The sequence below is a fragment of the Neopelma chrysocephalum genome, unplaced genomic scaffold (assembly GCF_003984885.1).
Source record: "Neopelma chrysocephalum unplaced genomic scaffold, ASM398488v2 Primary Assembly neopelma1_97222, whole genome shotgun sequence".
Taxonomy (NCBI): Eukaryota; Metazoa; Chordata; class Aves; order Passeriformes; family Pipridae; genus Neopelma; species Neopelma chrysocephalum.
This window is the reverse complement of record NW_020925863.1, coordinates 791,078-817,091: the sequence shown is the minus strand read 5'-3', so window position 1 is coordinate 817,091 and position 26,014 is coordinate 791,078. Positions and strand designations below refer to the sequence as shown.

General features: G+C 37.2%; 1 long non-coding RNA gene across 2 annotated transcripts; it reads right to left on the bottom strand.

The window, feature by feature from the left end:
• Positions 1 to 7,676: 7,676 nt before the first annotated feature.
• Positions 7,677 to 24,130, bottom strand: LOC113961520. Of its 2 annotated transcripts, none has more exons than XR_003532328.1 (4): positions 24,001 to 24,130; positions 15,126 to 15,185; positions 9,763 to 9,851; positions 7,677 to 7,781 (listed from the first exon to the last, which is right to left on the bottom strand). It is a non-coding gene; the product is annotated as an uncharacterized LOC113961520 (long non-coding RNA). The 2 variants fall into 2 exon arrangements; XR_003532329.1 differs by lacking the exons at positions 7,677 to 7,781; positions 9,763 to 9,851 and adding exons at positions 11,668 to 11,986; positions 13,026 to 13,074.
• Between the last annotated feature and the right edge of the window lie 1,884 nt (positions 24,131 to 26,014).

The following is a 26,014-nucleotide window of genomic DNA, read 5'->3' as shown; positions in this document are numbered from 1 at the left end:
AAAACAATTGACTTGCTGCAATGAAATTTCAGTAAGTTTCCTACTAAAAGAAAATGCAATAATCAATTAAATGCTAGGAAAAAATCAAAGAAACAAATAGGAAAACAAGATGAAATGTTAGCAGATACACACTCCAGAGCTTAGATTTTTCTTGTAGATAACTAATATGCTCACATTATTTAACTGAAACATCATGCATCCTGCCACATGTCATTCTTCAACTAGTCAACACATATAAACTATGCTTGCAGGATGGAAAAACACTTTGGAATCATGGATTTCATAGTGAGATGAAAACGACAGATGCCTTTTTAAGTAAGGAATAGAATAAGAGATTGAGGAATTTGCAGTGGTCACTTCAATTAAAAGCATGGCCATATGATGTGTTTACATTGCGCAAGAGTATTATTAAACATATTTAGATAAATGTTTGCCTTCTCACTTTTTATACTTTGACAGATTTCATATAAACTCTTATTCAAATAAAAGACATTGTAAAACCTGGCAACCACTATCTCAAACAGCCTAGTAAGTGGCTGAGTAATTCCGTCATCTCTCAAATTTAACTTCCCCATTACTGGTCATGCAACCCGATAAACTAGGGGAGCAACATAGGTCAAACGTTTCAGTTCAGCTTACTCTAAATAGAGGGTTAATCAGGGTAAAAAAAGGGAAAAAAATCAAGTCCCAGGATTGCACTCCAGTAATTATCACGTCTGAAGAACTGCATTCTTTTTATTTCATAACACTTTCCAGTAATTACAGGACGTTTTCATCATTTTTATATCAGAAATACGGACCCTTGTCTAGGTGCGCAGCTACCTCAAGGGAAACATGCTGCCAGCATATATCCAGTATCACAGAATCACAGAATGAGTAAGGTTGGAAGGGACCACAGTGGGTCATCTAGTCCAACCTCTGTGATCAAGCAGGGTCATCCCAGAGCACATGGCACAGCATTGCATCCAGACAGTTCTTGAATATCTCCAGTGACGGAGACTCCATAATCTCTCTGGACAATCTGTTCCAGTGTGCAGCCACTGCACAGTAAAGAAGTTCTTCCTCATGTTCAGCAGTAGCTTCCTAGCCATCAGTTTCTGCCCATCACTTCTTGTCCTATTACTTGGCACCACTGAGAAGAACCTGGCTTCAACCTCTTGATCCCTTCAGATACTTACAGACATTGATGAGGTCCCTTCTCAGTCATCTCTTAAGGTTGAATAGTCCCAGCTCCCTCAGCCTTTCCTCATAAGAGAGATGCTTCAGACACTTAATCATCTTTACCACCTTCGGCTGGATCTGCTCCAGGAGCTCCCTATCTCTGTTGCACTGAGGACCCCAGAACTGGACACAGCACTCCAGGTGTGCTTCACTAGGGCTAAATAGAAGGGCAGGATCATCTCCCTCAGACTCCTGGCAATGCTCTTCCTAATGCAGCCCAGGACACCATTGGCCTTCTTGGCCCCCAGGGCACAATGCTGGCTCATGGACAGCTTGTTGTCCACCAGAATCCCCAGGTCCTTCTCCACAGAGCTGCTCTCCAGCAGGTTGATGCAGTACTAGGACTTGAATCTGCATGCTCAGGAAAAGGACTATTAGGCATCTTCTCTACTCCTCCCCACATGCCTTGAGCATGCAACTACAATTCAAAATGGTGGGACACATGCATACACTTCCAAGTGGGACAACATGTATTTGCCTTTAATATTCCAGATCATAGACCTTGTTTATTAAATGTTAATGATAAATCATCTTTCAGATAGGTCTATTATGTTCACCATGTAAAGATAGTTTAAACTGAATAAATGCAAATCAATGATCACATTTTAACTTGAGAAGGAAAGGACTGGGTATTTGATATTAAATTTACTATTTAAAATCAGTGGATCAGTGGTCTATTTTCTTTCTCTCTTTAGGTAATTTTTTGATGGTCTAGACATGCTAAGAATTTCTCTGTCCAGTTTCACCAAATATCACCTTCTGTAACTGTGAATGAATCTTTCCCATAAGATTTTCCCCCTAAAACTATGTTTAAAACAACCTTTCTTTCCACTGATAACCGATCAGCTGGAAAACTCTGTATTAACCTGAATCAGTTCAGTAAAGTAGATATGAAAGTCAGAGAAAGGGCACCATAAAGAATAAAAACAGAATTCAGCAAAAGGGAGCATGCTTTGGGTTTACACAAAAGCAACAAACCAGAAGATGGAGTCCTGTTGTCCTGCAGTTTTATGATGCTTGGAGAGCATCACTTTTGCCACGTAAGAGAAGGGAGGCCCTAGATTTGCTTGTAACAAATACTATTGTAAAGGGAGTTAGGAACAGTTAAACACACTTGGCAAATTTTGAGGGATATGAGTATGTCCTGAGGGTTTCCAACTTTGCCTAGTAATTTTATAATAAACTGTAGAGAGCCTTTTATCTGTGCTTTCTGTTCAGTGAAGTCACATCAAAGGAAAGAGCAGATCGTTTACATCCATTTGGAAGACACTCACCATACTCCTGGGCAAAAGGTACTACAGCACTCCTTAAATACACAACCTCTCCTCAACCCCCTGTCATTAAGAGGAAACTTGTATTTGCATAAAATAAAGCTTCTGAAAATTCACAGGCCACTCATGCTCCCCTTTTTTGTCTCTGTTCAAAGCCTGCAGCCTCTAGAAGCTGTCACACCTAACTCCATGGTTTGTGCTCCTGAACATCTGCCCAGGCACTGCAGCTTTGGGCTATGGCAGGGCCTTTATGTGACAGCAGTGAAATGCTACTGTGAGACTGATACCTTTGGTAAGCCAACTAATCACCTCTGTACTGCCTCCGGACTCACACCGAGGTCACTGAGCTCACAAGGTCCTTCTTGACGGTGCACGCAACTCCATAGGAGAGAAGAATGAAAGTTTTGGCAGAAAACTCCCTTAAGAAGAAGTTTAAACTGAGTTGATTCATAGAAAAGCTTTTGGAGAACCAAAATCAAAACTTCAGTTAAAGAAAAGTAGTTTCTAATTCTCTCCGTTGTGAAGGTTACATTCAAAGATTTAAAGGTAGTGTTCTAAGAAGCAGTTAGTGGCAGTGATACCTCTATATACAGATTAATTTTGTTCGTTCCCCAGAGGGAAGAATTAGCTCCAAATCCACTTGATCAACTGAAATATGATGCTAAAAAGAAAAGAAACTTAAAGATGCTGCTGCTCAAAAGATCTGCATGCATTTTTATTGTTATCATTTTCTGATGTACTAAAAATGTTTGGAGACATTCCAACATAATTTTTACTTTTCAAGCCAATTCTGGAATAAAATAAAAGAAATATAATGTTCAGCACTTGAGGAGTGATCTCAAATAGACCATTCTGGGGACAACAACTACAGTAACAGAGCAAAGATGGTGTTTGGAACTGTTACATGTTCACTGGTGCAAAGGCAACTACAGCACACTCTCTCTTCAGAGCCACACATGGGAGGCAGGCACCGGAGGTCACAAATGGTCTTTTTAAGTAGTATGTGTGAAGGGAAACCAAACATTCCTTGTCCACCTTTCAATACCAGCACACTGCCATCACTGCTGAATCACTGACACCAACTACAAAGGTGAGACATAATTCTGGGGAATGGGAACATAAATGTATCCTCTGACTCCAAAACAAATCTCATTAAAAAAAACAAAATACAAACTAAACTAAAGGTGTTATCCTTACTGCAAGCATATAATTCTCTACCTGGAATCTACTCTATACCTACAGTCATGAGTTTAGGAGTCCATCTGCCTATTCTGGTTCCTTGGTGGTTTCCATCTACATGTTATTAATAAAGCTTGGTCTTTGTCAGACTACATCTGACAGATCACATGTAATGAAAGTTTAACATTCTATTTCATATCTTTACAAGTTATACTTCTTTACAGACCATATTATTATTGTTATAAGCAATAGTCTTTCATGAGCAATAGCAAGATCTTCCAGGGACAGAGAAAATGTCATACATCTGTAAGTAGAATCACTCAATATTTACATAATAAAAATAAGGTAGGGTCAATTTCTGATGTAGGAATGCATATCATTATGAAAAATAAGAATCTAAATAATCAAAAGCCATAATTTCTATTTAGATACGAAATATACAACCATGTAACCTAAAAAAGGTAAACAAGTATTAAACTAAAGCTGATTAAAATAGAGTAAACCAAAATAAATCTCAGTAACTATTACTATAATCAACTGCCATTTTCCTGCAATTTTGTCTTTGAATGCAAAAACATAAATTAGAGAGCTTTTGAGAATTAAGAATAAACTATGACCAAAAGCGTTTGTTAAATATTTCAAGACATTTCAGAAAATGATATGACATTGCCCCTAAATGCCTAATAAAACCAAGCATTACTATGTGTATCCATAAAGTAAGGCATGTAGTCTTTAAAATCCAACAACAATAATTAAAAAAGGAGCTCTTGTAAAATAGCAACAACTTAAACTGTGAGCTTATTTGGCACTGAGCACATGAGAAAAAAATAAAGCTCCATCCACGCTAGCAGTGTTAAATTTTCACAATTTGGAAATGTAGTCATCAGTTCTGCTGAAAAACAGCCACCGAATCAGGCTGTGCAGAACGGCGTCTTTGTTGCACTTGGTATGCACTGACAAAAGATTAATTCTTTGCACTGTAGGAAGGACTGACTGCTTCAGAACAAACTACCACTATTCAAACTTCTCTGAACAAGCTTGGAGAAAACTAGATAAGGGCACTTGAGTGATCTGTACACAGACACAATTGAACTGGAAGTGAAGTTACATACACGAAAGAACTATTGTATGGGGCAGGTTTAATTGCCTGAAACAATCCCTCAGTCTTGTTTGTAGCAGTGATATTCCGTTTACCAAAGTTCTCACTTCATGGATGTTTCCAGGCACACAGCTTGTGTGCTAGTGGGCTTCAAGAAAGAGTGTGCTGGTATCGTGTGATGACAGGTACATCACATATGGCATGGAAGTATTCGTTTCTGAAATAGGCAAGCTCATTAAAATTTAGTTTAATTTTAAATGCAGTAATTTATGATTTTAAATAACTGCCACACCATAATCCCTGTACATATTATTCAGGAATGGCTACAGATGGAGCTTTCCCAAGCAAAAAAAAAAAAATAGATGATTACGAACTGCACCTGTTTCTACCACCCAGACGGTCTTGCACGGTAATTCTTATGTTGCACTAATAATTATCAGATTAATATTTAACCGTTCTTACCCAACATTTGGTATAAACTAGGGCACAGACATCCCTTGAGATCTGAGCCAGCAGCAACCTAAGCACATGTGTTACCACATGCATACTTTTAGTCCCACTGGGTTGTCAAACAAACTTTGAGCATAAAAGAGAAAGGTATGTTCATATAATGAGGAACCACCTTTGTACCTCTGATGCTCTGGCTGAAGAGGTTTTAGGGGAAGCATTTTCCCAAAGAGTGAGCAAAGAGTGGAGATTTTTATTCAAGTAACACAGAAAGAATGAGAATGGGGGAACTGCATTCATATTGTTATTCTGAATCTAGATTAGAAATTAAGATGTAGAAATAAAGCATAATGACATTCACACAAACAGCCACAAGTACCGTGCCAGCAGAGAGCAAGTGAGAATGAAAACATACAAGATCAGATGAACGCAAGTGGTCTTTTAGGGGACAACTTTCCAATAAGAGAGCTACAAAACGCACAATCATAAATACTAATACTAAATAAATACACTTCTTCTGGTATTTTCTACAGTTTTTCTATAGTTTATTTTTGTCTAATCCCATACAATATTTTTCTGGTGTCAAATCATTACCAATTCTTACTTTTCAGTAGGTACTAGGTAATTAGGTATAAATTACATACATATCTAATGTTGGCTCTTACTTATCTGAATAATATCTATAATATTTTTCTACTGTCTGGATATGAACATATACAATTGGATCAAATAATAGATGAGATGTGCTTTACAAAGATACAATTGCAATAATACAAGTTGAGGAGGCAGGGGCAGGCATCCTAATTTTCAAGGTGTCCAAATGCAATACTAATGTGATTAATTTCTTTTTTTCTACTCTCATGTTTCATGCCAATTTCCTCTTGTGATTCTAGTTTGTTTTTATTTTGGGATCATAGTAACTGACAGCTTATTCATGAATTAGGTCCTGCATACTGTTTGAGACAGCTGTAAACTTGAATCATTCCCTGTGTGAGCAAAACACAAATTTCATAGACGTGCATCAAACTGCGTTCAACCAAAATGTGAGATGACTGTTAAAACTACAGCCCCCAAGCCTTCAGCAAATGTAAAGCCTGTCATGTGAAATTCAATGTGGATCTTAACGTGTGGTGTTCTATTGAGCTACTGTACTTGATTCAAAACTAAATTTAGGTGTCACAGAATAAAATTATAATCACAAAGCCTCAAGGGGAAAAGAGAGAACACAAGAATAAAGCAATTTTATTCTTAATGTAGTGGTAGTGAAGAATCTTTCCATATAAAGATGTCCTTTTTTGTTGCTGTTGTTGTAAAAGTCTATGACCAAATTTATTTCTGATATTATTTGACTGATCTCATTCTTGCTGCTCCTATAGTCTTAACTGACGTTGCTAGCATCTATTGACTTTGGAAAAAAGTGGCATCTTGGTTCAAACATGAAATGAATTGGCTTAGACAGGAAAGCAAAAAAATAACCTACATGTTTTCAGTCATGTTGGACAAAAAACCCTCAGTGATCAAAAAGTCTACTGTAAGGCAGATTGGAAAAGTGCTCACACACAGGAAACCCAAGTCAACTTTCTGAAGAAAGCTTGAGGGTTTCCAGAATATAACTAGAACCTGAGGTGCAGTATACAAACTTAAGATATGATATAAACTTCCATAGTTTTATGGCTATATTAGAGCTCAGAAAAGCTTTGTTAAAGTTTACTGAGGCTAAAAATGTATCAGCACTTTTATATCACAAGTAGTTGCTGGAGAGAACTATGTGCTACTTAGTTTGCCAATATTCTCAGCTTTCGCAACTCTGATTTATTTACTCAGAGCCACTATAATTTAAGATCTGGATGCACTGCAGCCCCCTCAAAGGTTGTGGCAAAAAGGCAGTTGAAAACCCTACAAAAATTTTAAGTATATTTCAAATTTGTTTGGTATTTGCATGCTTTTAAATCATTTACAATGTAAACTTATACTATAATTTACATTACACCCATAGTTACCAAATATATTAAAAACTCTGCAGAATTATTTTCAGTCCAGCAGGTTGAAGAGATGTGGGGATACCTGGCAGCATAGCAATGGGACCAGGGACTAAGAAGCAGGAAAAGTGAAAGGGAACAGAAGATAAGGGCAGAAGGAGTTTAGTGATATGGGATGTAAATCCACTGGATTTACAGGGTCTATAAAACTCTGGACCCTGATGTTCATAGAAAAACTTACTTGGGTCACCCACATACTGGATGGTATAACTTCCAATAAGGCATCACGTATAAATCCTATAAAATGCACTGAGCCACACTCGACTGACGCTAGTTATAACTGTGCTCCAAAGTTATTTTTGTCAAAGCTCATGAATCACTATCTTTAGAACCAGAAAGCAGTCACAGACTATTATACATCACCCAACTCCAGTTGTACAAGTCCAATCCCTTTCGAATCTTATCCTTTGGCCTTTATTTCTAGAGTGGATGAGCTGAAATCCGAGATACAGAGAGTTTATCACACTGGGAAAGTCTGGATTCAGAGCTGACCTTCTGGGATCTTGAGCTTTTATGGTTTTTGAGCTGGTGTAGAGAGGACATAACATTATTTAAGACAAGGATCACAGTACTACTGTTCTTTTCCAGCACCACTGAAAGGTTAATTCTTTAAGATAGTGATAAAAAAAAATCCTATTTGAATGGTGGTAAAACCACTGAGTTATATAGCAATTCATATGAGACCCGAAAGGATTAAGGCCTGGAAACTGCCACACTGAAACACAGACCTGAATGGACTTGAGCAACTCCATCACCCTCTGTCAGACAGTGCACTAGGAATGTTTCCCCTTCACCCTTCTGCAGGAAGCTGTATCCCCTTCAGGCCTAAGGAACATTACTACTAAGTCTGATTCAGAGTTTTCAGGCTGCCAAATGACATTCACTCTCTGAGTATACACACACATGCACAGAAACTCCTGGCTCAGTCTCTGCTTAAAAATACACCAATGTGGGGTTTATATAAGGTTGGGATTAAGAGAGTTGGATAAAACAGCAACACATCCATCAGAAACTGAAATTAAGCCTCTTTGAACATCTTAAGCAGAAAGGAACTGGGTCACTCAATTATCTATGCTTAAAATTAGGCATTTAACTTATTTCAGCTTATATCAAATTCTTTAAATCATTCATGGGAATTGACTGATCATTCAAGTTAAATATCTGAAGTAATGAGAACCAGGCATCTAGAGACAGACATGTATCAAACACACATTAGTTAATAAACAAGTTTTGATTTAACAATCAAAGATGCATCAAACTTTTTAAGGTTAAGTTCAAATTAGCAGTGTGTTGGTGAGAAAGGAGTAAAACATAACATGCTTTTAGTTTTGCTCATGCCTGTGCAGGTAACAGTGCAAGGAGAGCAGGCTCTGTGTGGAGAGCTGGGTTGTGCAGCCCTGTCATGTTCTCATTACCATATGTTAAGGTGTAACAGAAAAAAAGGAATAAAAAGTGTCAGGTATAAAAAGGTGCTCAACTTCAGTGTTAATGCTACAAAGGCGTTGTTAATAAAGGCCTAAAATATGACCTTATCATATGTTTCCTTAAAGTTCAAAGCAGCTCTCAAAGACCAAAGCCAGGCTAATACACACTACTTTCAACCAAGTATCAATTAAAACAAGCCAATATTATTAACTTATGTATGATTAACAACCACCTTGAAAACTGATTTGGTCAAGCATTATTTATTCCAAAATAGGCTTCTCTAAAGAATATTCACAAAGGAAAATACGTAATACTTAAATATCTCAAATTTGCAGTTAACATTTATTTTTAGCTTTTTATTGTATGAATTTTTTGGGAAGTGTTCAACAAGGAGACTGTCCTAACGATACAAGTATCCTTGAATTCTGTTTTTTGTTTCATTCAATGATAACAGAAGCCAGCTGCTGATGTTAGATGTGGACCGGCTTTGATCTTCAGCAAAACATAGAAAATCCCCTTTCTACATTTCTTTCTAGTCCCATACCTTACAGCCACAGCGACCAAAATCCAGAGCACCTCGTGTCTGACCTAACAGCTTGGTGGGGAGGGGTAGAGAGCACATGAGAGGTGGCTCTCTGCAGACTGAGAGCATTTCTCTAAAGCCATGCAGTTTGTTCTTACACCCTCTGAGGGTGGTGACAAAGTGGTTCAAAAGGACCTTTGCATTAAGCTTGTATTCCCCCTTGCTTCAGCACTCTCACTGATTGCTGCAGGATCTAGCAGCTTTTCTTTCCATCACCTATTCTCCCCAACCACTTTCCCCAAGGTGACATATTAACTAACTTCAAGGGTACTTTTCTGAGAAAATGTAGCTGTAGCTAGAACCAGGAACAGAAAACTTTGGCTGATAAAAAAATCCCTGAAGCTTGTGTGATGCTTGGCTCAAGCACTCACAGATTGCCAGATTGCAGCCAGGAAGGCATTTCCCCACAGGGTTGCCTGGCAGAAGTGCCTGGGCTGTGGGTCTCCCCTCCTCACACAGAAGGAGGCTCGCATAGAGCTCCGAGCCTCTGAAGCTCACCTAGAAATTTCTTAGCAAGTCCCTGCTACTGCCATGTCCTGTGATACCAATAAAGCTTCCAAGGTCTCCTGTCTTCTTTCTGTGGTACACTGTAATTGTGAACACAGATCTTTTATTACGGGTTTAAGCTTGTTACAGGGTATTAGAAGTGCTGTGCAGTCTCTGAGAGGAGGAGCAGATGATGTCCCCTGGGCCCGCCTGGATTAACTGCTTGTTACACAATTGTCTGTCTGACAACCCAGTTGGTCCCTCTTCTGATCGAGTTTCCAACTTATAAATTGTCAACCCACCCTAGTTACCAGAAAAAAAAATTGTTCTCAATGTTTTGTTGATTCTTTTCCTTGTTTCTGTTTTTTTTTGTTTTGTCTTGGCAATACCTTCCATAGACCCACTTTCATTTTTTTTTCTTTCACACCAGTTCTTTCCAGAGATAAGGCACAAGCAAAATCAAGCTTAAAAAACCTCCAGCCCTAAAAAACTCATTCTATTTAAATGGATGGCTTAAAAACAATGGTTAAAATGTCTTACTATAAAATGTGAAACAACCTCTTTGAAAGGAAGAGCTACATTTCCTAACATCACACATATAACACAGAAGCACAGAAATTGAGTGTGGAATCCCATCACATAAATTATTCATTCGTTGCCAAGGCAGTTCCTTGCAATGTAAGTTTTGAATAGTTAAAAAGTTAAAAGGGTTTTAAAGTTTAAAAAGTTTAGAAGTTAGAAAGGTTTTAAATACTTGTAAATGGATGTCAGGCTCAAGCTTTCCCTAGCTTCTCAGCAAGATAAACCATATGGATATGAAAGCATGTTTATGTTTCTGTCTTGGACTGTTTTCTTTTCCAAAAATATAGTCTTAATTTAGAATAACTAAGACCAACTTTTTTTGCTTTTCTCATAACAATTTAAATGAAATATTTGCATGGGATAGATTTATGCTGACTTCTAAAATGGAGAAGTAGTTTGGACATAGAACCTGAACACAAGAGATGAAAAAAATACAAACTGGAATGCAGACTTTCCTACTTGTGATAAGACAAAACACATCATCACACGACCTGACATGCAGTTTCCTGTTTGTTTCATTTCAGAGAACAAAGAGTTTGACAAACATATTTGTATATATAACAGCACAATGTTAGTCATCCATCACTGAATGTTTTTTAGTCACGTGACAATATAATGGTAAAAAAATTAAGCGTGTACATTTTAATAATCAGTCAGAAGTAATTATACTGATTTGACACTTCCTTGCTACCCTCTCCCTTTTTATGCATATCCATTAATCCTGGTCCATCTTTAGAACATGCATTTCTGCATTGGAAACCTGTTTGCTAACTAAAATGCAAACATTTGTTCAGTGAATAATAAAACTATATGTTCATACTTCATGCAACACAGTGGCCAAAGAAATTCAATTTGTGTAGCATCATTACAAAAGATTAATTGTGAAATTTTGTATATTAAGCAGGTTTCTGTAAAGTTTCTGACTGTAGATTTTGAAACTCTGCTGTAAAGAACCCATTCTGCTGGTTAAGACATAACAGTCCAAGAACAAATCACCAGTCAACTTTTATTTGGCAAATATAACCTAGGTATGTGCTCTTAGACCAACCAAATTAAATACCATACATATACTATTGATAAACAATGTACACTTTATGCACTATTCTTTCAGCAGAAGCCACGTCTGCTGCACAGCAGTGCAGGCTGCATAAGGATTTCCATTTTAGAGGCTGAAAAGTTTCACAAAATAAAGCTCTTGAGGCAAATCTTGGCTAGACCTGTGTAGTTTGATCTATACAAGCTAGAATCAAAATCCTAACTCAAGACCCTGTTCAATCTGGAGAATAAAGAATGAAAGAAGAGCTGGAAGTATTGCACATTTTCTCCAATTATATTTTTCATATTCTGGTGAAGGTGAGGCTGCACAGCTGCCCCTCTGCCTCACTGTGTGTTTGATCAATACTCAGCAAAGTACAGGGCTCACCCTCTCAGGTAGTAGGGCAGGTGACCCTCTAGTGTCTTCCTATACCCTTTATTCTTCTTCTTTAGTCAGGTGTTGAAAATTCTCCTTCATTCAATTTATGCAGGATGATATTAGGGGCTTAGTTATTTTTGCAACTCTTTACTGTTCCATTTGGAGTAGCAGCACAGAGACTGTATGTCCAATATTAATTATACAGCAGAATTTAATGCCCTTCCCAGACTTGTTATGTGCCTGTTACAATAAAAGAGAATTTTACGATTGTAGTCTTGTGAAGGCTGAAGAAAACTAGATTAGATCAAATAGAAGGTTTGTTTTAGATAACCTGTCTTTACTCCCTAGCATCAGTGAGCATGCTCAAATATGTCCAATAAATTCCCTTGAATTCTCACTAGCGTAAAGAGGAGTTTCCATGCAAACACGATGGTTCAAACACATAACAGAGGTTTGATGTGTTTTAGGAAAGACAGCAAGTCTTTTTTCTGGATTTTCCTTTACAGGCTATTTATAATTCAAAGGTACTTTCCATATTCACTTATTTAAAAGCACAGGTTCTAGCAAAAGGAAACAACTCACTGGGAAGAGGCACTGTGCTACATAATCAGTTTTCAGCTGAGACCTCATTTACCATACTGAACTAGTTTCACACTGTAAGACAACCTTATGACCAAACAAGACAAAAGAAAATCCCTTGTGGGTAAGTAGCACTGATCAAGGGAGCTTCTTTTGCCAGAAAAGACAGTTTCATCGTGGCAGTTAGGGGTTTTCTGACTAGAAAGAAAATCATATTGGACAAACAATTCTGCTAGAATTGCATATACTACATTGGTATGACAGGGAATGTAATTTATTTTGTACTATACTGTAACGTAGTTCTACATAACAAAAGAAAATAATATGGGATATACTTATATTTTAGTACTGAAAGGAAATGACATCTTTACATGAAATGCTTTTCAAGTTATATACATTTTTTTTATTCCACTTTGATAAACTAATGCTATAAATAATCCCTTTATTTGAAGAAATCTTTCAGTCCTTTGTCTTAAAATGCTAGATTTATATAGATCCAGCCACAAAGACCCAGAAAAATCTAAGTGATCCCAAGCTTTGTGATAGAATCCTCCTTCACAGTATTCCCATGGCAGAAGATAGACACATGCCAAGGGTTTATCATTTCAGGCTGCTTCAACTGAATGTTTACTAAAATTTGCAGCAAAGGTTAAGTTACTAAAGCTTTTTGGGGAGATGGAACACACATACACACACTTACCATGACCAATAGGGGAAACTGTCGCTTTCTAATCTTAACAAACACTAGCCTGCACCACAAAACAAATCCATAAAAGAGAACATACATATTTTATTGTAGGTCCCATATTGTTTCTATAGCTATATCACAACAATGATCTCTGTATTTCTCTCATCACAGCATACTATCACGCTGATCCTAGCTCTTGGAAAAAGGGAAATGCAGAACACATATGTGAAATAAAAGAAAACACATATGTTCCAGATTAAGCCAATCTCAAGATGTTGAATCCCAGACCTGTTTCACAGAAGAGTAAAATGAGTATTAGCACCATATGATAACTATTCAGTTTAGGACTAGACTGTAAATTGTAACATGGTGTTTTTCCTAATAATGGGTCCTAATTTGGTTCCATCTTACTTCTGAGAGACACTGTCTCAACATTTATTCAAAGCTACATTCACTGCACCAGTAAGAAGTGCAGTTATTTTTCTGGCAGCCTGCTGCTCCCTCATTTTATCCAATACCAAGTGAGATCATAGTTCTCATTTGTTGAGAGTCATGCAGTGAGCTACTTAGTCTCTTGACCTCAAAAATTTATTGGGCTACAGAAGAAGTGGTTTCTATAGGCACCTTTGGTTTGGGCATTCAATTGGGATATGGAAGGTTTAAATATTTGACTTTTCCCTAGAAAAAATTTTGTTTTGAATTTCCTTTGCCCTATCTATCTGCCCCTTCTATTTTAGTACAGCTGAAGAATGAAACACATGAGGTTTTCATACCTTTTCTTACCTTACGTCTATCTACCCTCAGAAAATAAAAAACTTTACCCTTATTATTGAAATTCTCATGATAGAGCTTTTTGCATTTTCGGTTCAGATTTTAAACTGGCAAGATCACTATATTAGTCCTTATAAGCTCTTTGGACCACCTTCCCCTCAGCTCAGTTTTGAGTGAAACATAAGAACTAATCTACCTAAAATAGTTGTGAAACCATACATACATAAGTATCTCTTGAGAATGTATGCTGAAGTAACTAATAGACATTCCTAATTAGAATTAAATAATTTGAAAAAAAATCATTAAGCAATTCTCTATTATAGTAAAGAGAGAAAAGGAAACAATAGGACTACATAAGGTCTGTTTTCCTTTAACTAGGTCCAGTTGAGTACAGCTGGCAAGAAACCAGGAATTGCCAGATTTGCAGCATTTTTTTTGATGTTCCATAATTTGTTTTTGTTACACATCAAAATCAAACAGACCTTTCACAACCAATTAAAATAAAGAAAGATTAAGAGAAGTGGTCCACTTATTTTCTGAATCAAAGGTCAGACCTCAACTTGTGTTACCACATGTCGGGTAATTAACCCAAATACCTGAGTCTTCTGGGATCCTCTCTTCCCCCTCTCCTTAATTCCAGGATAACTCACCGAAGTCAAGAGCATCTCCACAATGAGTTCTGTTTTCAGGTAATTAAGACTAGTGGACAGGGTAATGTTAATTAAAATACATCTGACACAGAACAGCTTAATTTGGAAACGAGCTCTGAAGATCATCTGGTCCAACTCTCTGGTCAAAACAGCAGTTTGCTATATGATTGGTTTAAATATAGATGCTGATAACATTTTTACAGACTTTTTTTAATCCTTAGCTGTGTTCAGTTATTATGTACACCTCCTCACAAGTGTAATGATCAGAAATCACAGAATCATAGAATGGGAAAGGTTGGAAGGGACTACAGGAGGTCATGTAGTCCAGCTTCCCAGCGCAAGCAGGAATATTCCAGTGACTAACAGGAAACAATTTCAAGCCAGCACCTGTGTAATTCTGATTCTTTTATCAAATACCTATTTCACTTCATTCCCTAAAATATGTCAGCTAAAAGGAGACAGTCCATAGGTCTTAGACATACAGAAACACACACACTACTGAATGCTTTACTAAGGTCATGTGTTGGTGGCATGATTTCCACAAAAATCAAACTCTTTTTGTACCAATGAAAAAATCAGTAGAAGATGTGAAGAGATTATTTTTCTAGTAGCACTCTATCACAAGTTTCCTCACCAAGTTTATTAGAATTATTGGTGTAAGCCAGCACTTTTCAGTCGCTCAGCAACTCACCAACTGCTCCATTGGAGGGTGTTGTGAGGAACAGTGTGTATGTACTGTGTTCAGAGGGGTCTGTGAAATTTGCCTCAGCCCTGTGTTGGTCTTATCTTCTAGCGGCCCAACTTTTGGTCAGTGCTCTATAACACTATCACTCCACAATATTTATATAGCATTAAAATACATTAAAAGCTTTAAAATTTCACCATTTGTACTGGAACTATTCAGAATTTTAGCTATATATTTTCAAATAGATCAGAGTGTGAACAAGGAACAACCACAAAACAAATTCACCTGCACAGAGCTTATGAAGAGTTTGCAAACAATACAAGAAAACTATCCTGTCCATTCAGTGAAATTAAGGAATAATAAATTCATGTTCAGAAATAAATTTCCTTTCCAAAGTAGGCTCTTTGAGAATTTTGAGGGGGTTTTGTTTTGGTTTGGTTTTGGGGGTTTGTTTTTTGATTTTGGGTTTTATTTGTTTGGTTTCGTTTTGGTTTCTGTTTAAAGACTAATTATCCAGTTCTTTATAGTATCTGAGTGACTTTAAGATTCAAAAAGAAGAGTCTGTCTGACGGCCTAGCTACTTGGGTTTTGAAATTTAAACATGACCTGCATAGAATTAACAAAAAATAAAAATAAAAAAGCTTCAACTACTAAAGTGTTGTTATTGTTGTTTTAAATGACAAATTAGTGGGATGGAATTCAAGACACTTAATTATCACATTAGTTAGCCAGATGGTTATTTGAAATCCCAACAGACAAGTATCTGAATTCTGTTTTAAGTTGAGCTCAACGAGTTAGCAGAGGCAAAGAACAGCAAAAGGATGTGACTCTTTCCTTTGCTTGCTTCAAGAAATACAGTTTTTTCTGCCTACCCTCAAGCAATGTTTCAAAGAGAATTTATAGAAATAATGGTAGCCAAAGGAATATGAGTGTTCCACAACTCTTCAGATATATGTGGCCACTTAATCTTCTTACCCCTGACACTAAATTTCCATTAGCTTTCTCAAAGAAAGGGATTTAGAAGCAAACTCCCATAAAAATGGAGACTTTTTTCTAAACCTGAAAAATTGTTCAAATATCTTGCACCATCTTTTTCTCTCCCCTAAATGTTTCGGCAACAAATGTGATTCCTCGTTGGATGACTTCAAGAGTGGTGGGGAGCAGAGCAGTCATGCACCCATGATCACAGAATAAAAAGGGATGGTATGACTTGGTTTTTCTGTGCCGTTTAGCAGCTTGTTCAAATGGTCTCAGCACATTCACAAGAGTTTCCATTAGTGTCTGCTCCAGATGTGAGAAGAATCCATCAATTCCATTTTCAAAATGTCATAGCATGTAATAACTGCCTTTGCTCAAACAGCTTCTCTTAATAGAGAATGTTGAATTTTGTCTGGTAACTGCATCCTGAATAAGTTTGTCTTGGGGAACAAGTCATTATTCTTGGAAGAGTTTCAGAAGTTTTTTGGCTTTCACAGGCTGCCTGAACTATGGACAGATACCATCTGTTCTTATAAGAATATACATCTCTAGTGTATCATAGTACTCATGTATGAAGTACATAGACACAGAAGGGCAGCATCTTTACTCCCATCCCCACTACAGAAGTGACAAAAATCTTAGTACTTCTTTTCTTTTAGTGTTTGAATTAGAAGAGATAAAACATCAATGACACAGAATCTCATTTCCTTTAAAATACTTCTCAAGTGACCCTTTGCGAACAGCAGTAGCACCTCATGTGCCCACCTAGGTGCAGACTTTGGCAGGACTCTTCTCTAAAATTATAATACTGGTTTGATATGTGAGAACAGAGTGTCTGGAAACAAGGCAACCAAAGATATTTTACAAACAACCAGAAATACAGTAGCCTCTGTAAGGTGCTATTTCCAAGCAGAGAAATACCACAATTTTCCTTTCCTTAGTGGAGATGTGAGGAACAGAAATATTAAACAGCTTGCTAAAATGACACTGGTATCTGTGGCACAGAAAAGAGTCATGCCTTGTTTCCCATGTTTCAGACCACATACCTTTTGGATATCTGCCCAAAGAAGTTAGATCCCTTGTTTTATGTATTGCTCTGATGTAGTAATTGGTGAAACTTGAAACAAATCATAACAACCAACCTCAAAAATTCAAATCCCAATGATTTTCAACAAGACTAAAATTTTTTAGTGATGAAATACAAGTACTTTGAGGTGTTGCCCGGGAGGATCAGCACATGGAAATATTAACACAAGCAAAACATTAAATAGGATTTCCAGTAAAGACAGCACAGTCGATTTGGTTCTTGGTATCAAATAGCAACATCTGTCCTATGGTAGGTATATACTAGCCCCATTACTTTTTTCTTTCACATAAAAACCAGATTGTCAGTATGAGAGTGTTTCTGGGTCAGGACATTAAAGTCAAGCTAATGCATACCAAATGCATCATCATCTATGTATTTTTACAGTTCTGGGGTTGCCTACATTGTGGAAAAACTGCTTTTCCTAAGGTTGTTCTTACTGAGGTTAAATATCATAGAGAACCGTAGACTATACTGTGTCCTCTCTTAACCTGGGGTCCTTCTCTTTAGTTGACACCACACATGAACACACACTCACCACATGAGACAGAATTTACTAAATGTTTCTTCAAAACATACAAACTGAAAAAATAGTGACCAGCCTTGCCTTGAGAAGGACGAAAGCAGAGATGAAATACCTTGCCTGTGATGATGTAACAGGTCAGTAAAAGGAGTGGGACTGTAAAATGCACCATCAGTTAAGTGAATCATGTACTACTCTTATAAACTGTAATATTGCTTCCCTTGAATCTCACTTGAAAGAAAAATATTGGCTTAAAGCACATGCTGGTCTGCTTTGTCTCCAAATACATACTTCAAAGAAAGGTTGCAAATATTTATTCCAAGGGTGCTAGTGGACAATCTTTTAGAAACAGAGTAGCTACCAACAACATGTCATGGGAAATAAGTGCTGAAGTTACTTGATGGCAGAGCACTGGACATTTATATGGGAAAAATAGTCTGTCTATTTTGAGACAGACTAGGGGAAGCAGGAGAAGAAAGAGGAACACCTAGCTGTCAGCTCACAGCTCCTGCAGATAACTGAATGACTGCAAGTCACAGGGAAATGTGCCCAGGCCTTAATGCAAAATGCAATAGCTGAAAGAACAAAGAAATTGAGTGTCTGGGGGAAGGGGAGTTACTTACACTCATAAATGGTTTTAAATGTAAATTTTGCAGCAGTTTAACTGGCTGTAATTTTTGCAGAATATTTCAGTGGCAAACAGGCTTACAATAGATTATGGAGCCATATTCTGTTTCAAAAATCAAAGATCCACTACTTTCTTTCACAGTTTGTGTTTTTCACTGCAAAGCTTGAAGACCATCCTGTATAAATTTAATTATGTATTTGCAATTTATTGTTTCCCTACTGTTAAACCTATCTTTTCTGTGAAACTGCTGAGCCTTTGAGAGAGAGAGCTGTTAAAAGACTGCAGCTAATCAGTCCTTTTTCTGGAAGGACCCTCTCAGTTAGCAATGAGGTATAAGATCTGTGGCTTTCAAGTTCTACTGTCTGAATTGTTCTTCCGCAACAGCTGGAGAAAATGCTTTCAAGACTTTTATGCTTCTTCCTGTGTGGTGATGCAGCTTTCCTCTAACGACTATTTCCCATCAATACCCACAGACACCTACCTTCTTAACCACTGGTTTAACGGTTTCTTACCACTTCCACCTTTCCGGAAAAAAAAGAAAAAGAAAAACTAAAAAAAAAAAAGAAAAAAAAAAAAGACTCATTCAGGAGAAGGTTTACAAATATCTGCCCACCAGGCTGTTGAACGAGATAATATCTCAAAGAACTTAAAATTAGGCGTACAATTCTTGTATAGAGAAAAAACCCAAAACCGTCCTGAATGCGTGGTGGCAGCAGATGTGACCAAAAAGGTCAGTATATACTCTTTCCCATGCTAAGATTAAACTGGTCTTTACTGAAAACTTCACAGCAAGGAAAAAAAAAGTGATCTTTTTCTATGCAATATAACTGTTACAAGATGAATAGGTAGTACAGTTATATACAGTCCATTGTACTGAATCATCCCATGTTCTGTTGAATTACAAGAAAAGTAAGTAAGTATTTCTTAAAAACTGCAAAACACATGAAAGCTCTGGTTTTTCCAAGAGCCACTATCTAATGACTTTTCTGGGAAATTTAATGTTTGTTTCATTTCCCAGAGGACTCTGGCAATCCACTCAATTGACAACTTAAACTGACACCACATTAACAACAATATATTTTAACCTTATTAGGGTAATTATTCACTTACACAATTCTTCAAAATTGCAGTGAAATATTTAATGAACTGGTGCTTCCTTAGATAGTAACTAAGAGTATCTTAGCAGGCCAGAAAATCGGTGTGTGTTAAAATGGCATATGCTCTAAATTATTACAAATATTGTACACTCTCATCTAGTTTACCTATTAGTTATAAAGAAAAGAACGAGGACAACCGCAGCAGAAGAACCTGTACATGACACAGTCTGGTAACTGGTCATATAGACCACTATTTCATGGAACATGCCCAAACTTAATTTGGGGTAAAAGACAATTATAGGATTCAAAAATTTTAAACTGTCACCTGTTTTTAGACCTGTCTCTAACGAAAATACAAACCAGTTTCCATATAGAAGGCCAAAGATTGCTCCCCCCGCCCCTTAAAAAAGAGAAGTGCTTTTATTTAAATCAAATCATGCAGATCGAGAGTGATGGCTAAAGGTCACAGAAACGCCTTTATAACATCAGTCAATCAATAGCTAATTCTGAAAAAGAATATAATATAATATCATTGCTGATATCCTCAGACCTCAAAATCACAGGTTGTTAACATTACTAGGAGGATGTCAAACAGAGAGCCTGTAAGGACAAAAGTTGAAAAGAAGTATTTACTGACTAATAGGCATACTGTCTACAATCAAAGGGAAAAGAAACAGTAAAATATCTATTTCAAATATCTATTTCAAAACTTTTTTTTCCAGCTAAAAATAGAAGGCTGTTCACAACCACAGGATTCAGTTCAGTCAAATTAATCATAGAGAGGAGTGGATTAAATTTAGATTAAAAAGAAATTCTTTTCATCCAGAAAGGTTACCTCAGAGGCATTCATGAGCAAGACAGCAAAATGAATGATCAGGGTTTAGAGAGAATCAGCTGATCCAAGAATCTACATCCAAACAGCCCAGAGCTCTGGCACTAAAAACCATGCCCAGCCCAGAACCTCAACTACAGTTTGTGTGGCAGCCAGGAGCACTATCAAGGCTGGTCTCTGTGGCTCTGACAGACTCAGAGGGGAAAAAGGGCACTCTAATCAGTTCATGTTTATTAACATCACTTGATTATGGAATGGTTGTGCCACTGCATAAACACAACAGTCAGTATCTCCTCTCCCTCCAACAAGAAAACATTACAAATGCATGAATAATAAAGATTGAAAACACTGTTGTTATGTAGCTAATATTACTAAATGTGCTAATTCACGTGGGGGGGTTTATGTAAAATGCAACAAAACTTTTAAAGCAATGTATCTTTAGAATGAGATGCCGCAAATTCAGTTCATCTGGTTGGAGCACAGATTCAAATATATTAATTTCATTTTTGTAAGAGGTTCCACATTGCAGGAATACAGGAAAAATAAAGAACGGAATTTGTGAAGAAAGAGGACAATACCAAAAATTAGGTGAACAGTTAAAATCTAAGTGAGAATTCACAATTAATTTCATTATTAGAAAACTTTTTATGGTCTAAGAATGAGAACCACTTGGGCTTACTTGACTGCTACAGCAGTTCAGAAAGGCACACTGGATGCTGATTTGGAAGGTTAGTAAGAGAGAAAAGACTGAAGAACTTGCTTTAGGGGAAAAAACCCAATATCCAGAACCTCTCAAAAAAAGGGGGCAACAAGGACAATAACATAAGTAGGTGACTAGCTATTTTTACTTCCTTTATTTATTTAGGAGACTATATAAAAGGAAAATTCTGAAATCTCAGGTTTTTATTCTTTCATTAGATTTTTTATCCTGTAAAAATCAGAAGATGATTGTTAGCAATGTTTTTATAGCATTTAGTGAAAAAAGCTTCACTTCTACTTTCAATGCATAATTATAAGTTTTTTAGTACGATGTCAAGACTGTTCAGCTATTTAATGTTTGTGTTTAAACATCAGACAAGTTCATCCTATGGTTTATGTTTTCTTTTCACTTTTCTAATTCATAAAACATCTCATCCATTTTCTCATGCAAGAAATTCAAATGAGATAAACATTCAAATGTAGAACCAATACAGAATTTTTCTATTGCAAAAATAAGTCTGATTTTCTGCATTTACTACTCTCAAAAAAGCAGTTACTTATTTAATGTTTGTCAATTTTATACTTTTATATCAACTAAAGCTATGGATATAATCTAAATTCAAATTAAAGTTTTAATTTAGACACTAAGAACTTATTTAAACATTTTGTTTTAATTAGAAATTTTATTTCATAATCTTTTTCAGTTAATGAGTACATTTGCCAGTTTTAAAAGCCTGCAAAGACCATAAAGACAATTTTTCTTGCAAAAATCTTTAAATTAGCACATTTTAATTAAACTGTGCATGCAAATAGCCTTGTAAAGAAAAAGCCATTTTATACATTTTAGTTTCATTTTTAAAACAATGAATGTGTAAACCACTGTAAAAATGTGTAAAATCAGAAATAGCTCATCTTTTTGATTTCAACATGCTCATTCAAAACCCTAAGCAAATACATGCCCTTATCAGACCATAAACATTTGGCTGTTTAGTTTTATACATCACTAAGAGCTTGTTTGGAAATTTCTCATACATGGATATGCATCTACTTGTCAGTGTGAACACTAAACACCAGCTTGTCAGCTATCACAAGTTCTTTCTCTCCCTCCACAAGAAAATGTGCACAGAAACAAACCTCCCCTTTCCTCTCTCCAGCTTGCCAGTGACATGCCACAAAGCACTGTGTCAGAGCAGAGAATCCAGCTTTCATCCTGCACTTTCAGACTTCATGTAAACTCATTTTGCAATATTAAGATAGAGTTCAGATTTTGTAAACAATAATTAATATTAAAGCATTAAGATTAGAATAGTGTAAACCAAAGTTTTCTCATTTCTGTGCCAGCAACTGCAATAAGATGAGGAGCTTTCACTGACACTTCTTTCAGGCCTCACTCTCTGCTCCCATGCACTGTGTGTTATTCACAATTTATCCCTGCTTTCATGGGTAACAATAGCATGAGCTGATAATATGCCAAACCAATGAACTCTTACTTCATTCACTTCAGGGTAGCTTAAAATTTTAACTGGGAGATTTTTTTTGTTTTGGACTGAGAAAGTAGGCTGAAGGCAAGGCTGAATTTTACCCTTCACATGCTTTATTTTGTATAGGTGATGGAGCACTAGAAGAGACTGATATACACATTTTTTGAATGTAAATATATTAACATACATAATCCAAGGAGACAACACAATAACTTGAATGGCATCCATTCACACAGAAAACTGAGTAAAAATTATCTATCCCTATTGCAGATATTCTATGCCTCCATCTCTATCTGGTCTTTATACAGCTGAATGATACATAAACTCCTGCAGCACGTCTCTAAAATCTCACTGCAGAGAGAAAACTTTACTGTTTGTTTTTCAGCTGTCTCATCAAAACAGCCTCCAGACAGCTCCACACCCTCAACACCATAAGAAGATATCACTGACAATATCACTGCAGTTTTAAGGTGATTTGTCTGAATGGTACCAGAAGAAACATCCACAAACAAGGTGTGTGACTGCCCAAGGTACACAGGTGCTACTACTTCTCACAAGCCTAGTCTCTGCTTGGACATAAATGTGACAAATTGCAAAATAACTTGCTGTTAAGCTTCCTTTGAATGCATAATTTACAGCTGAAGAATTCAACCTCTGGTCATTCACGTGGGCAGCTGCTACTTTCAGCCCTCACTGTGTGAAGTCAGGACTGAAGCATCTCATGTTTCTGCCTGCCACCAAAAGAAGGACTCAAATCCAGAGGCATGAAATTCCTAATAAGGAGGGTCACAAGACTTTCTGCTGTTCTACTGTATATTTAATGTTAAATTTTCTGCCTCACTTAATTTATTACTCTTTCATGAGAAAAGAGGTCACTGGTAACATTTCACTAATTCTCAGTGGTCGCCAGGTTGGCATATACAGCTGACAAAATACAGTTGTTTTTTCTTTCCTTCCTTTTTTTCTTTACTTTCCTCCTCTTTACAACATAAACCAAAAAAATATTGCCTTTGTAATACACAAGCAATCCCTTTCCTGCACAGTCTAGACCTCTAGGTCTTCCATCAGTCTTTTTCACCACACTTTTAAAGCTACTTCAACATTAAGGAGCTCCATAACTGCATGGCAACTGGCTGGCTGCCAACAAGCTGCAAAACAAACACCCCTTGTATTGACATTACAGGTTCCTTGATCATATTCAATAAAGCACCTTTAATGTTAGCACTATTGGCTAATATCATCTTACAGGGTCTTGAGGGAGAGGTTATCAAGTCTGTAAGATCATAAAGCCAGAAAGACCCTCCAGTGTTAGAATACAACAAAGTTTGTGTCCTATGAGGTAAGAACAGTATTTATAGGTGAGGAAAATGTCAAAATACACACATCATCTATGATTCACCATTTTTTTGAGTAACATTTGGTGAACCACAGATCCCACCTTGTCTGAGAAAACCCAAGCTGTTTTCTCTTATTATCCAGCCTTAACAGAGAAGTCCCCATGGGACACTAAACGACCAACCATGCTTGGGTACCTTTCTGTCACCTCATATCCTCCTGACCTTCATTTGTTATATCCAGGCAGCTGCCTCTTTCTTTCCTGATCTGGCATGCTCTCAGAGCAGTCTGTCACCCTGCCCACAATGTGGTACCTCAACACTTGGCAGGTACAAAGCAAAACTTCTAGTGCTGTAGTACTGTGGGCTGTTTGGTATAGTGAGACCTCTTTAAGTATATGAAATCATAAAAGCAGAGACTGACAGGCCTCCCAAATGGTTCCAAAACAAAAGGGGCACTGGCCAAGGAGAAAAAAAGAAAAGAAGAGGTGATGCAATACACAGTGCCTTGATTCAGCATGCTCCAAAGGGAATGACCCCTGGAAAGGTAGAAATCTTTCCACATCCTTTACTGAAATATGGAAGGTATTCTAGGTTTTGGTGGTGGTGGTTTTGGCTTTTTCTCCCTCTTGCTTCATTTCTTGGCACACCCAGCCCTGGAAGTCATCATCTTTTCGTTTCATCTTTAGTTTTCTGTTCTGCTGTGGGAAATCCCCAAAAGGACCCAGCTTCTTGTTCTCTTTTTCAACTGCAGTAAAATTTCACCTTTCCCAGCCCTCTAGGCATAGAACAGCACCAGGCTAAATGTTATGACCTGGTAGATTCCTTCTAGTACTAAGCTGGAGAAAACAACATCCCTAACATCTCATTTTAGTCTGGGACAGGTCTGGTAATGAGCAGGTAAAATGACCCTGCGGGGGGGGGCGGTATCACTGTGTTGTGGTCTCAGGCCTGCCTTCAGCGTTGGCCATCAACAGGTGGTAGTGAAGTGTGTAAGCACCAAGCAGTCATACAACGTTAGCTTCGCTATTATACTCTTCTAGCTTGCATTAACCAGAGGTTTATTAGCTCCAGATCTCTAAAAATTTCTCCCCTGATTTTTTAGTTGTAGCGGGAAAAGATAGGAAAATGCTATCACAGATCACTTACATGAGAAAATAAGATATCCTGTTTCATTTTTGTGAAAACACACAGGCACAGATGGACATGATCTTCATCATCTATTAAATGCTGGATTATGCTCTCATGTTGGCCTAAGTTATTCAGCAAGGCACAGTCAATCAAGCCAGCCCCAAATGAAATAGCTGATATTATTCTATGCCTTGGGCCAGCTCCTCCCTCTTTCTCCCGTTCTGTCTGCGCAACTCAAGGGCTGCTGCCTCCTCACTTCCAACATGTCCACATTCAGTGATATTTTCCCTTTGGCTCAGCACCTTGTGCACACTCAGGTCGGCCAAAGCTCCCGTTCCAGGAACACACTTGTGAACACCAGTGGGAAAAACCCTCAGCCCTGCAGGCTCTGAAATATGACTCATTCTATCTTATGTCACAGACAAAGACACTAGAAATAGATTTTCAATAATAAAAATACTTCCTTATAAATCTGCATGCTGGGAGGAACACCTGTATGTTTATTTACCAGCTTCCTGCATGAGACGTTCGGCCCAACTGATTTGATGCCATAAGGCAGATATTGTAAACTAATTAACAGATGTATACAAGTCCTTCAGACATGAACTGTTCAGGTTATCGCAGTGCATCAAACCAATATCCAAACACCATCTCATGATATAATCTTAGCAGTGAGGAACTTCCCAGTGCCACAGCCCCCAAAAGAAGCAATATTTCTCACTCCTGCATTTTTGTGTCATTGTGCTCCTTTTTCAGCTGTGATCTTCAGGTAAACATGTTTTTCCAAGATATTTTACATTCATTTCAATATGCTACTCTGAAAATGCTATGCTTTCTTTGAAATAGAAAACTACAGAATAACATATTCAGAATAAACTATGATCATACTGTGATTAAAAATACATTTAGCAGGGAAAAAAATCTCATAAGTGAGTAAAACTTCTAATTTGTGAATGAATTGATGAGCTACTAAACTCCACAAAGAAGTTATAAGTGTAAGATCACCTAAATACTTTATACCATGACTACAACTCAGTTGCCTTTAAACAGTGTGCATTCATTAAATCATTAAAAGCTGTCAGTTCTTACTAAAATTCATTTGTATATA